This window comes from Trichechus manatus, unplaced genomic scaffold (assembly GCF_000243295.1).
Source record: "Trichechus manatus latirostris isolate Lorelei unplaced genomic scaffold, TriManLat1.0 scaffold00063, whole genome shotgun sequence".
In the NCBI taxonomy this organism is placed as follows: domain Eukaryota; kingdom Metazoa; phylum Chordata; class Mammalia; order Sirenia; family Trichechidae; genus Trichechus; species Trichechus manatus.
The window spans coordinates 12,021,679-12,032,786 of NW_004443999.1; the positions used below are offsets into that span (position 1 = coordinate 12,021,679).

General features: G+C 36.1%; 1 pseudogene; it reads right to left on the minus strand.

Annotated features, from left to right (window-relative positions):
* LOC101354936 (GPI ethanolamine phosphate transferase 1-like) overlaps positions 1 to 11,108 on the minus strand; it is a 45,949-nt pseudogene that overhangs the window by 20,186 nt on the left and 14,655 nt on the right.

The following is an 11,108-nucleotide window of genomic DNA, read 5'->3' on the forward strand; positions in this document are numbered from 1 at the left end:
ACTAGATAGTAGATAAGAACTATCTTAGGTGAAGGGAAGGACAGCACACACTACAGGGGAAGTCAGCACAACTGGACTAAACCAAAGCTAAGAAGTTTGCTGAATACAATCAAACACTTCAAGGGACAGAGTAGCAGGGGTAGGGATCTGGGGACCATGCTTTCAGGCGACATCTAGGTCAACTGGCATAACAAAGCTTATTAAGAAAATGTTATGCATCCTACTTTGGTGAGTGGCATCTGGGGTCTTAAAAGCTTGCAAGCAGCCACCTAAGATGCATCCATTGGTCCCAGCCACCTGGAGTAAAGGAGAATGCAGAACACCAAAGACCCAAGGAAAGTATTAGCCCAAGAGACTGAAAGCGCCACATAAACCAGAGACTTCATCAGCATGAGACCAGAAGAACTACATGGTGCCTGGCTACCACCAATGACTGCCCTGATAGGGAACATGACAGAGAATTCTGGGTGGAGCGGGAGAAAGGTGGGGTGCAGTACTCAAATTCTAGTAAGAAGACCAGACTTAATGGTCTGACTGAGACTAGAGGAACCCCGGAAATCACGGCCCCTGGATTCTCCCTCAGCCTAGAACTAAAACCATTTCCAAGGCCAACTCTTCAGACAGGGATTGGACTGGACTGTGGGACATAAAGTGATATTCGTGAGGAGTGTGCCTCTTGGTTATAGTAGCTACAAGAGACTAAATGGGCAGCTCTGTCCGGAGGTGAGATGGGAAGTCAGAGAGGGTTAGGCGCTGGTTGAATGGACATGGGGAATCAGGGGTGGAAAGGAGGAGTGTGCTGTCACGGTATGGGGAGAGCAATTAGAGTCACATAACAATGTATAAATTTTTGTATGGGAAAAAATAAAAACAAACAAACAAAAAAGAAATGTTGCAATCTTTAATTCTATTTCTATAGGGCAAATTCCACACAGATGTGGCTGCTAGTCTTCATAAACATATGTGATAATCTTACAATTAGGGACGCTCTTCAAAGGTAATTCTACACTCAGAAATTGACTCCTAGAATCTGCACCTCAGAAATGTGAAACTTTATACACAAAACTGAAAGATAATTCATTAGAAAAAGTAATTTTATCAAAACATAAAATATTTCCACTTAACATATTTGATTTTAAAATTGCAGAAATTGTCTGTTTTCTGTGAGACTTTCTTATAGCTTGAACTGTTCAAGAATCTGGATTGTATTTGTAAACATGCTCTCTGCTTTGAAGAGATCAGTGTTGTTAAGATAATCCACAGGAACAGTTTGCTGCAAATAATAAACATTGGCTTAATCTTAGTACTAAAAAAGCTCAGGCTATTCATCAAAAACAACATAGACTCATAAAGGAAGCAATAAAGATGAGAAGTATGGAAAAATAAATTACTAGAATAATTAAAGGAGAATCTTTTTTAACGCCATAACTGAAAAATGTTATATTATTTTTCTCACAAACTAGATGTAGTACAGTAAATAAAGCAAAAAAGATGAACTTAGTTCAATAAAAACTAACATTTATTGAAAGATTACTATGTGGTAGGCACTGAACTAAGTGCTTTACACATGTTTCCTCATTTAATTCTCACAACCTCATGAAATAAGATGATTATATTGTCATTTAAGATGACAAAACTGAAACATGAAATGTTAATTTACCAGAGGCCATGCTGTAGTAAATAGCAGAGCTGGTATATGAACAGACATTCTGAATCCAGAATACAAAGTCTTGAGGTCTACTCCATATTTTTTTAGTGTCTTTATTATCCAATTCTTTTACTGACATTTAAAGAAAAATTAACAACAATCCTTCTCAAACTCTTCCAAAAAATGAAAGAGGAGGGAATGCTTCCTAACTCATTCTATGAGGCCAACACTACCCTGATACCAAAGCTAGATAAAGATACCACAAGAAATGAAAACTACAGACCAATATGTCTTATGAATGTTGTTGTTGTGAATATAGATGCACAAATCCTCAACAAAATAGTAGCAAACCAAATCCAATAGCAAATTAAAAGATTTACACACCACAATCAAGAAGGATTTATCCCAAAAATCCAACTATAAGAAAGTCAACGTAATACAACACATTAACAGAATGAAGGAAAGAAGCTAACAGTCTGCTAAGCAATGAGATCAGAAAGGGAAAGCAGAAATCTAAAAGTGTTATTAGTAATTAGTCCAAGAAAAAGATGGATAATCATAGTCAAGAAATGGAGATAGATAATATTCAAAAAGTCAAAAGCCAAAGTGATGGTCAAAGCCACGGAGGTCATCATGGAATCACTAAACCAGAACAAGGCAGCATATTAGTGGGTGGTGAAATCACTGAGGTGGATTACAAACAGTATACTTTAAAAAAAAGGAGAAATATGAACGTGTACTACACATAGTAAGAGTAAGGATTGTTTTATGGAACGTTTGCTTCAGTTTTACACACATGCATGACTACACCAGTTCCTATTTACTTGGCGTTTCTGAATTAGATGATTTGAGTTAGTAAGTTTGATTGCAAAGACCTAATAAGAGAGGCTGATTAGGATGGGTATTTTTTGTTTCTTTTTTGGCTTTTTAGCATACAGTTCCCAATCTTAACATTTTCTGTTGAGAAATCTTCTCCATTGAATATAGCATGGTGGGTCCGAAATGAGGAACTCTACTATCCCTTACTGAAGGGTAGATAAATAACCCAGGTTAGGCCACTCAAATGGCCACAGACCAGAATTTGACTCCTGTGAATCAAGAAACAGAAACTGAACCAGGTGTAATGCTGCTTTCTTCTGGTGTCAGTGCCCTACATTCTGGTTCCTCCTTCAGAGACTCCTAGGAGCCCTGGTGCCACCGTGGTTAAAAAAACACTTGGCTGCTAACCAAAGGTCAGCTGTTCAAACCCACCAGTCACTCCACGGAGAAAGATGTGGCAGTCTGCTTCCATAAAGATTTAGAGCATTGGAAAGAAACCCTATGGCGCAGTTCTACATTGTTGTATAGGGTCACTATGAGTTGGAATCGACTTGGCCGCAGTGGGTTTGGTTTTTGGTTCAGAGTCTCCAGGGCTCTCTTGGTTCCTGCCTATTTCCAGGCTTGGTTTTCGAGTGCCTCTTTGATTCAGCAAACTACCAATATCTTTTCAATAAATTCCCCTTAAATGGTCTCAGTTTCTGCTGCTTGCAAGCAAAAAATTATTTATACATTTTTATCACCTATAACTACAATACAAAATCTATATCCTATTTTAGAAAATAAAACTTTGCAAAGAAATTTATTAGGCTTGCATTCCATGTCTTAGATTATGATACATTTACAATTATGAAGTTTACATATTTAAAGGAATATACAGAAAAATACAGTTCTATATGTAATAAAGATTACACAGAAACAAATACATTTTAAAGTGTAACTTTTGCTGCACAATATTGTGTGTGATGATAAAATTTTAATCCTTACCATTGAATTAAGGGGAAAAGGAACTCCAATGAGGGAAGCCATCAGTGGTGCAATGTCAACCTACAAACAGAAAAAGTTCAATTCTAAGAAGTCTACGGACATGAACAAGGAAACTGAATGATTAATCTAACTGTATTTTGGAACATAACCGTGATATTTGTTATAAGCTATTACCTTCGAAACATTTATTTAACACACAATAGATGCTGATCTCTAAACATGTGTTTACTGCTAGAGGTATATAAACTTTAAAAAAAATTTTTGAAAGAACCAAGAGTCCTAAATGTAAAAGATACTATAACAACAACAACAACAAAAAACCCATGCATCTGTCAGTTTGTCATACTATGGGGACTTGCGTGTTGCTGTGATGCTGGAAGCTACGCCACCAGTATTCAAATACCAGCAGGGTCACCCATGGCAGACAGGTTTCAGCTGAGCTTCCAGACTAAGACAGACTAGGAAGAAAGACCTGACAGTCTACTTCTGAAAAAAATTAGCCAGTGAAAACCTTATGAATAGCAGTGGAACATTGTCTGATATAGTGCCAGAAGATGAGCCCCTCAGGTTGGAAAGCACTCAAAAGATGACTGAGGAAGAGCTGCCTCCTCAAAGCAGTGTCAACCTTAATGACGTGGATGCAGTAAAGTTCTTGGGACCTGCATTTTCTGATGTGGCATGACTCAAAATGAGAAGAAACAGCTGCACATATCCATTAAGAATAGGAATGTGGAATGTATGAAGTGTGAATCTAAGAAAATTGGAAATGGTCAAAAATGAAATGGAATGCATAAACATCAATATCCTAGGCATTAGTGAGCTGAAACGGACTGCTACTGGCCATTTTGAATCAGACAATCATATTGTCTACTATGCCGGGAATGACAACTTAAAGAGGAATGGTGTCACATTCATTGTCAAAAAAGAAAACTTCAAGATCTATTCTGAAGTACAATGCTGTCAGTAATAGGATAATATCCACATGCCTACGAGAAAGACCAGTTAATACGAATATTATTCAAATTTATGCACCAACCACTATGGCCAAAAATGAAGAAATGGAAGATTTTTACCAACTTCTGCAGCCTGAAATTGATTGAGCATGCAATCAAGATATAATCTTGCTTGCTGAAAGTGAAAAGGACTTGAAGTAATTACCGATGAAGGTCATAGACTATACAGCCTTCAGTATGGATTACACTTCAACATAAAGAAAACAAAAATCTTCACAACTGGACCAATGAGCGACATCATGATAAATGGAGAAAAGATTGAAGTTGTCAAGAATTTCATTTTACTTGGGTCTACAACAACACCCATGGAAGCAGCAGTCAAGAAATCAAATGATGCATTGCATTGGGTAATTCTGCTGCAAAATACCTTTTTAAAGCGTCAAAAAGCAAAGATGTCACTTTAAAGACTAAGGTGCACCTGACCCAAGCCGTGGTATTTTCAATCACATCATATGCATGTGAAAGCTGGACAATGAATAAGGAAGACCGAAGAACTGACGCCTTTGAACTATGGTGTTGGCGAAGAATATTGAATATACCATGGACTCCCAGAAGAACGAACAAACCTGTCTTGGAAGAAGCATAGCCAGAATATTCATTAGAAGCAAGGATGGCTAGACTTGGTCTCACATACTTTGGACATGTTATCAGGAGAGACCAGTTCCTGGAGAAGGACATCATGCTTGGTAAAGTAGAGGTTCAGTGAAAAGAAGTCCCTCAATCAGATGGATTGACACAGTGGCTGTAACAATGGGCTCAAGTGTAACAATGATTATAAGCTTGGCGCAGGACCGGGCAGTGTTTTGTTCTGTTGTACATAGGGTCGCTGTGAGTTGTATCTGACTTGATAGCACCTAACAACAAGCAATTATCTGATTATGATCCAGTCTGTCTGTGAGTAAAAGATGTTCTTGTGATGTAGCCTTCATTTATTTCTATCCTTTGATAGTGATTTATTATAAATTAATAATTGAATTGGTATTCTGATTTTTATGTATTTTCTTTCATTTGGCCAATACACATCTATCCTGGGAGAAGAATCTGTTCTGTTATTCTGAGAAAAATCAGGTTTCTGTAACTGCAGGCCTGAAGGTGAGACACTAGACCTTGGTTTAAACACTAGAGTACAGACTGTCAGCTAATGAGGTGACATGAAGAAGGCAGAATACTCCTGCCACTTTGGAGGCCACATCCCAATGATGATGTGCCTTCTACAAATGTGAAGATTATTTTTGCTTAAGTGGTATATCTTCAACAATGACAATTTTGTGCTTCATTTTAAGATAATACTACCAGTCTAACTTCATTATGCTGACCACGTATTTTTCTGTATTAGGAGGTTTCTACCTGAGCAATCTATACTCTGGTCACTTATTTCCCATTGTACTTAACAAGGCAAGATTGGAATTAAAGGTACAAAAAGTGTTAATAAACAGAAGTAACTGACATATTACAGGGAAGAAACTTACAACAGGGTTTTATTAGATCTGTGTTTAAAGTACCTTCCCAAAGCAACAAGACAAAAAAATCACAGAAATATAATCGATATACTAATTTAAATTTACATAGCAGTTCTTTAATTATCCTGTATTCCTTGGAGCCAGTCTTCTGCTTTTAATCTCACTTGAGGCTATTTTATTATGCCACAAGAAAAATTACTCAGCCTAAATTTTTGTAATAAAGTTTTCTCCTTGGCAATTGAAATGTTGTAGAATATTCTTCATTATTATTATTTTTACAACTATTTTCTCAGACATCTTTTCTAACTTCTTATTAGAAGATAGAATTAAACTTGAAAGTGATTAAATTGGACATGGAGACCTGACTGACATCAAGCCTCTTCCATTTATCCAGTTTCCATTCTGAAAGACACAATCAGACACAAGATCTGATGATAAGGATTTTAAAAAGAATGAGTCATTTGATAATTAGTGAGTGGTCAACATTTAACAGAAAACATAAGTATTAGAAACATTTCTGTCTTTCAAGCCCATGTTTATCGGAAACATTTCTGTCTTTCAAATATAACCCAAAACCCAAATCCATTGCTGATGAGTCAACTCCAACTCATACTAACCCCATAGGACAGAGTAGAACTGCCCAACAGGGTTTCCAAGGAGCAGCTGGTGGATTCAAACTGCCGACCTTGTGGAGCAGCCAATCTCTTAACTACTGCACCACCAGGGTTCCTTTGAATATAAAGGGTGCTCTAAAACACAAAGATGAAAATTTTTAAAAATTGTCTGAAAATAAGTGTATGGTAATTTCTGTGGTGGTTCATTAAATGTTTAAAATGCTCATTTGAAGATAAATATTTCAAAACATCAAAAGGTTAAAGAAGGGAAGATGGAAGGATACACTAAAATGCAGAATAATAACAACTGTCAGCATGAGGGGAGCTAATTACAATCCTGTTACAGAGAGTTATTAAGGCAATTGTTAGTCCTTTAAGTCACTGCAAAGAGCTTTTCTTTTTTCTGTAATGGCGGTTACTTGCAAAATACTTAAAATTGTAGCTGTGATGTTCCTAGTCATTAACCCAAGAGTGCTAAAATACTATATTAAGTTACTACTAATACTGGCTTTAAAGATAATATCACTTTCCTATTTGTCTCTATATAAATTAGATGTTTTAATAAACAGTCACCAAAAAAAATGATTATGAGAGACCGTGTCTTGATTTAAAGGAGCCCTGGTGGCACAGTGGTTAAAGTGTTTGGCCGCTAACTGAAAGGTCGGCAGTTGGAACCAACCAACCACTCTGTAGAAGAAAGATGTGGCAATCTGCTTCCATAAAGATTACAGCCTTGGAAACCCTATGGGTAAGTTCTTCTCTGTCCTATAGGGTTGCAATGAGTCAGAACCGACAGTAACAGGTTTTGGTTTGGGTCTTGATTTAATAGCTTTAGGATATATTACTGTATTAGTTTGTTGTGGCTGCTATAGCAAATTACCACAAACTTGGTGGCTTAAAACAACAGAAATTTATTCTCTTACAGTTCTGGAGATCAGAAGTTCAGATCGGGGTGTCAGCAGGGCTGCACTCCCTCAGGAGACTCTAGAGAAGAATACTTTCTTGCCTTTTCCAGTTTCTCGTGGCTGTCTGCCTTCCTTGGCTTGTTGCCACATCACTCCAATCTCTGCCTCCATCTTCATATCGCCTTCTCTATGTATCTCTCATATGTGTCTCTTACAAGGACACTTGTCATTGGATTCAGGGCCTACGCACATAATCCAGGATGATCTCATCTTGAGATCTTTAACTGAATTAAAATTGCAAAGACCCTTTTCTAAATAAAGTCACATTCACAGGTTCCAAAGATTTTATGGGGACATACCTTTTGGGGATCCACCCCCATTACAATTACCAAAAAAGTTCTAAGATAGTTTTAACAATAAATTTTCCTTTAACAAGCTACTAAAGTTTAAAAATACGTCCCTGGTTCTACTGAAACATGATTATAGAGTAGATTCTAATAAAAATACCTTTAAAAATAAATTTAACAATGACAAAAAGACAAACAACCCAATTAAAAAGGGGGCAAAAGACTTGAATAGACATTTCTCAAAAAAAAAAAATATATATATATATACAAATGGCCAATAAGCACATCAAAGATGCTCAATATCTTTAATCATTAAGGAAACGCAAATCAAAACCACAATGGGATACCATTCACATCCACTGTTATTGTTAACTGCTATCTAGTCGGCTCCAACTCATAGTGACCCTATCTACAAACGAAAAAAGCATTGCCAGGTCCTGTGCCATCTTCATGATCTGTTAGTATGTTTGAATCCACTGTTCTGGCTACTGTGTCAATCCATCTCACTGAGGGCTTCCCCTGTTTACACTGACTCTACCAACCATGATGTCCTTTTCTAGCAATTGGTCTTTCCTGATGGCGTGTCCAAACTAAGCAAGCCAAAGTCTCACCATCCTCGCTTCTAAGAAGCATTCTGGATGTACTTCTTCTAAGACTGATTTATTAGTTCTTCTAGTAGTCCACAGTATATTCAGTGTTCTTTGCCAACACCATTTGAATGCATCAGTTTTTCTTCTGTCTTCCTTTTTCATTGACCAGCCTTCTCAAATACACGAAAAGAGAATGGCTTGAGTCAGAAGCACCTTAGTCATCAAAGTGACATCTTTTCTTTTAAAAACTTTAAAAAGGTTTTTTTGCAGCAGATTTGCCCAATGCAATACTTCATTCAATTTCTTGAGTGCCGCTTCCATGGACATTGATAGTTGATCCAAGTAGAGTGAAATTGTTGACAACTTCAATTTTTTTCTCTGTTTATCATGATGTTGTTTATTGGTCCAGTTGTGAGGACTTTCATTTTCTTCATGTTCAGGCATAATCCATACTGAAGTTTGTAGTCTTTGACCTTCATCAGTAAGTGCTTCAAGTCATCTTCATTTTCAGCAAGGAAGATTGCATTATTGGCATATTGCAGACTGATTATCAGTCTTTCTCCAATTCTGATACTATACTCTTCTTCATATGGACCAGCTTCTTAGATTAATTGTTCAGGATACAGATTGAATAAGTGAAAAGATACAGTCCTGATGCACCCCTTTTCCAATTCTGAACCACGCAATATCCCCTTATCCTAATCAAACAACATCTCTTGATCCATGTGCAGGTTCTGCATGAGCACAGTTAAGTGTTCTGGAATTCCCATTTTTCATAATGTTATCCATAATTTGTTATGATCAACACATTCAAATGCCAATGCGTTGTCAATAATACACAGGTAAACATCTTTCTGGTATTCTCTGCTTTCAGCCAAGATCCATTTGACATCAGCAATGATATCTCTCTTTCCACATCCTCTTCTGAATCCAGCTTGAACTTCTGGCAGCTCCCTGTGGATGTACAGCTGCAGCTGTTGTTAAATTATCTTCAGCAAAAATTGAAAATACTAAAACCAAAAAAACCCATTCTGTTGAGTCGATTCCGACTAATAGTGACCGTACAGGACAGAGTAGAACTGCTTTATAGGGTTTCCAGGACTGTAAATCTTTACAGAAGCAGACCGCCATATCTTTCTCCTTCAGAGCAGCTGGTAGGATCAAACCACCAACCTTTCTGTTAGCAGCCAAACGCTTAACCACTGCACCATTAGGGCTCCTTGAAAATACTAAAGACAGGGCAAAAATGGACCTTTAGTTGTCAAATATCAGTTGTGACATATGTATGATGGATCAAGTTGCTAGTTTTTGCAGGTAAGATCTGCCTAAAAGGTTTTCTCTAAATCCCAATAATAATAAAGTATATGAAGAAAAGCAATAGTATCACTTATACTTGCTTTTTCATAAGGCAAATAACAAAGGTTATATACTTTGACCTGGGTATTATAAACAAAATAATATTAACTACACAAAAGCATTGCATAGAAATAGTAATGACACAAATACCCAAATGAGGGACTTACAAGTATAATTTGAATAAAAAGTTGACTTTTTAAATTAAAAATATTTGTCTTTATTTAAAAAGTTATACTTTATAAAAATGATAAAGACATACCTTTCAAAAATGCATCATCAAATTGCTGAACTGATACTCTCTGTGGATACTTGATTCCAGCTCCCCACATGGCTAAAGGAGTGAAGGTCTCTGAAGGATGATCAGCCATGTGGGAACCTACAAATAAGACACCAAGAGGAATAAGACAAGTATATAAAAATTAACTCATAGCTAAATATCCCTTATTCATTTTAAAAAACGTTTTAAACAGTCGATCCATATTTAGACGATCCTAGCCACCATACTTTGAAATGCTTAGAACTTTGTGCAACAATTAGTTAGAAAATATTCCCAGAAAGCAAGTCAGAGCATCAAACAGATAAAAACAAAAATGAAAAAGTAGAATGTCTGCCAAGTTCCTCTGGCTTACAAAAGAAAAATAAGTAGCTTTACAGGTATTTCTCCTGATTTGTTACTGTGATTAATGTAACTACTAAATCCAGTTTACGAACAACATACTGAATTAAAAAGTAGTAACATTACATGGATATAAACACCATTTTAAAAGTCTTTTCTCTCTGCTCATACATAGGAGAAGTCATTTATATTCTTGTAAGGCAAAAAGACCTTTAAAATGTTTTCAGAATATAGAGAACACCATAAAACCTTATTGAAGGATGTAAAACAAGGGTCATTGCATACTTGTAAATTGAAAGACTCTAAAATGTAAAGCTGTAACTTTTTATCAAATTAATTTATAGTTTTTTTTTTAAGTACAATAAAATTTCCAGTTGGAAAACGTTGAGAAAGTTGGTGAGAGATGATAAAGTAATTTTAATGTGGACAAGGAAATAGCAAAGAATATCCAAGAATTTTTTCTTAAAAGCTAAATAATAAGGGGAGACTTTGTCCTACTAGATGTGAATATGATTTTAAAGCTATAATAACTTTAAAAGAATGCTATTACTATAAGAAATGCCTCAGATATTGGGGAACAAGATAGTTCACCTAGTAAGCAAAAAATAAGCATATAGTACTTAACTTAGTACCAAATAATTACAACTACATACAAGTGGTTAAATATTTGGAAAATAATTACATCTAATTCACATTTATGTAGACTAAATATTAAAGTAAATTCCTAAAACAGTGAAAGTTTAAAATTATGAAAAA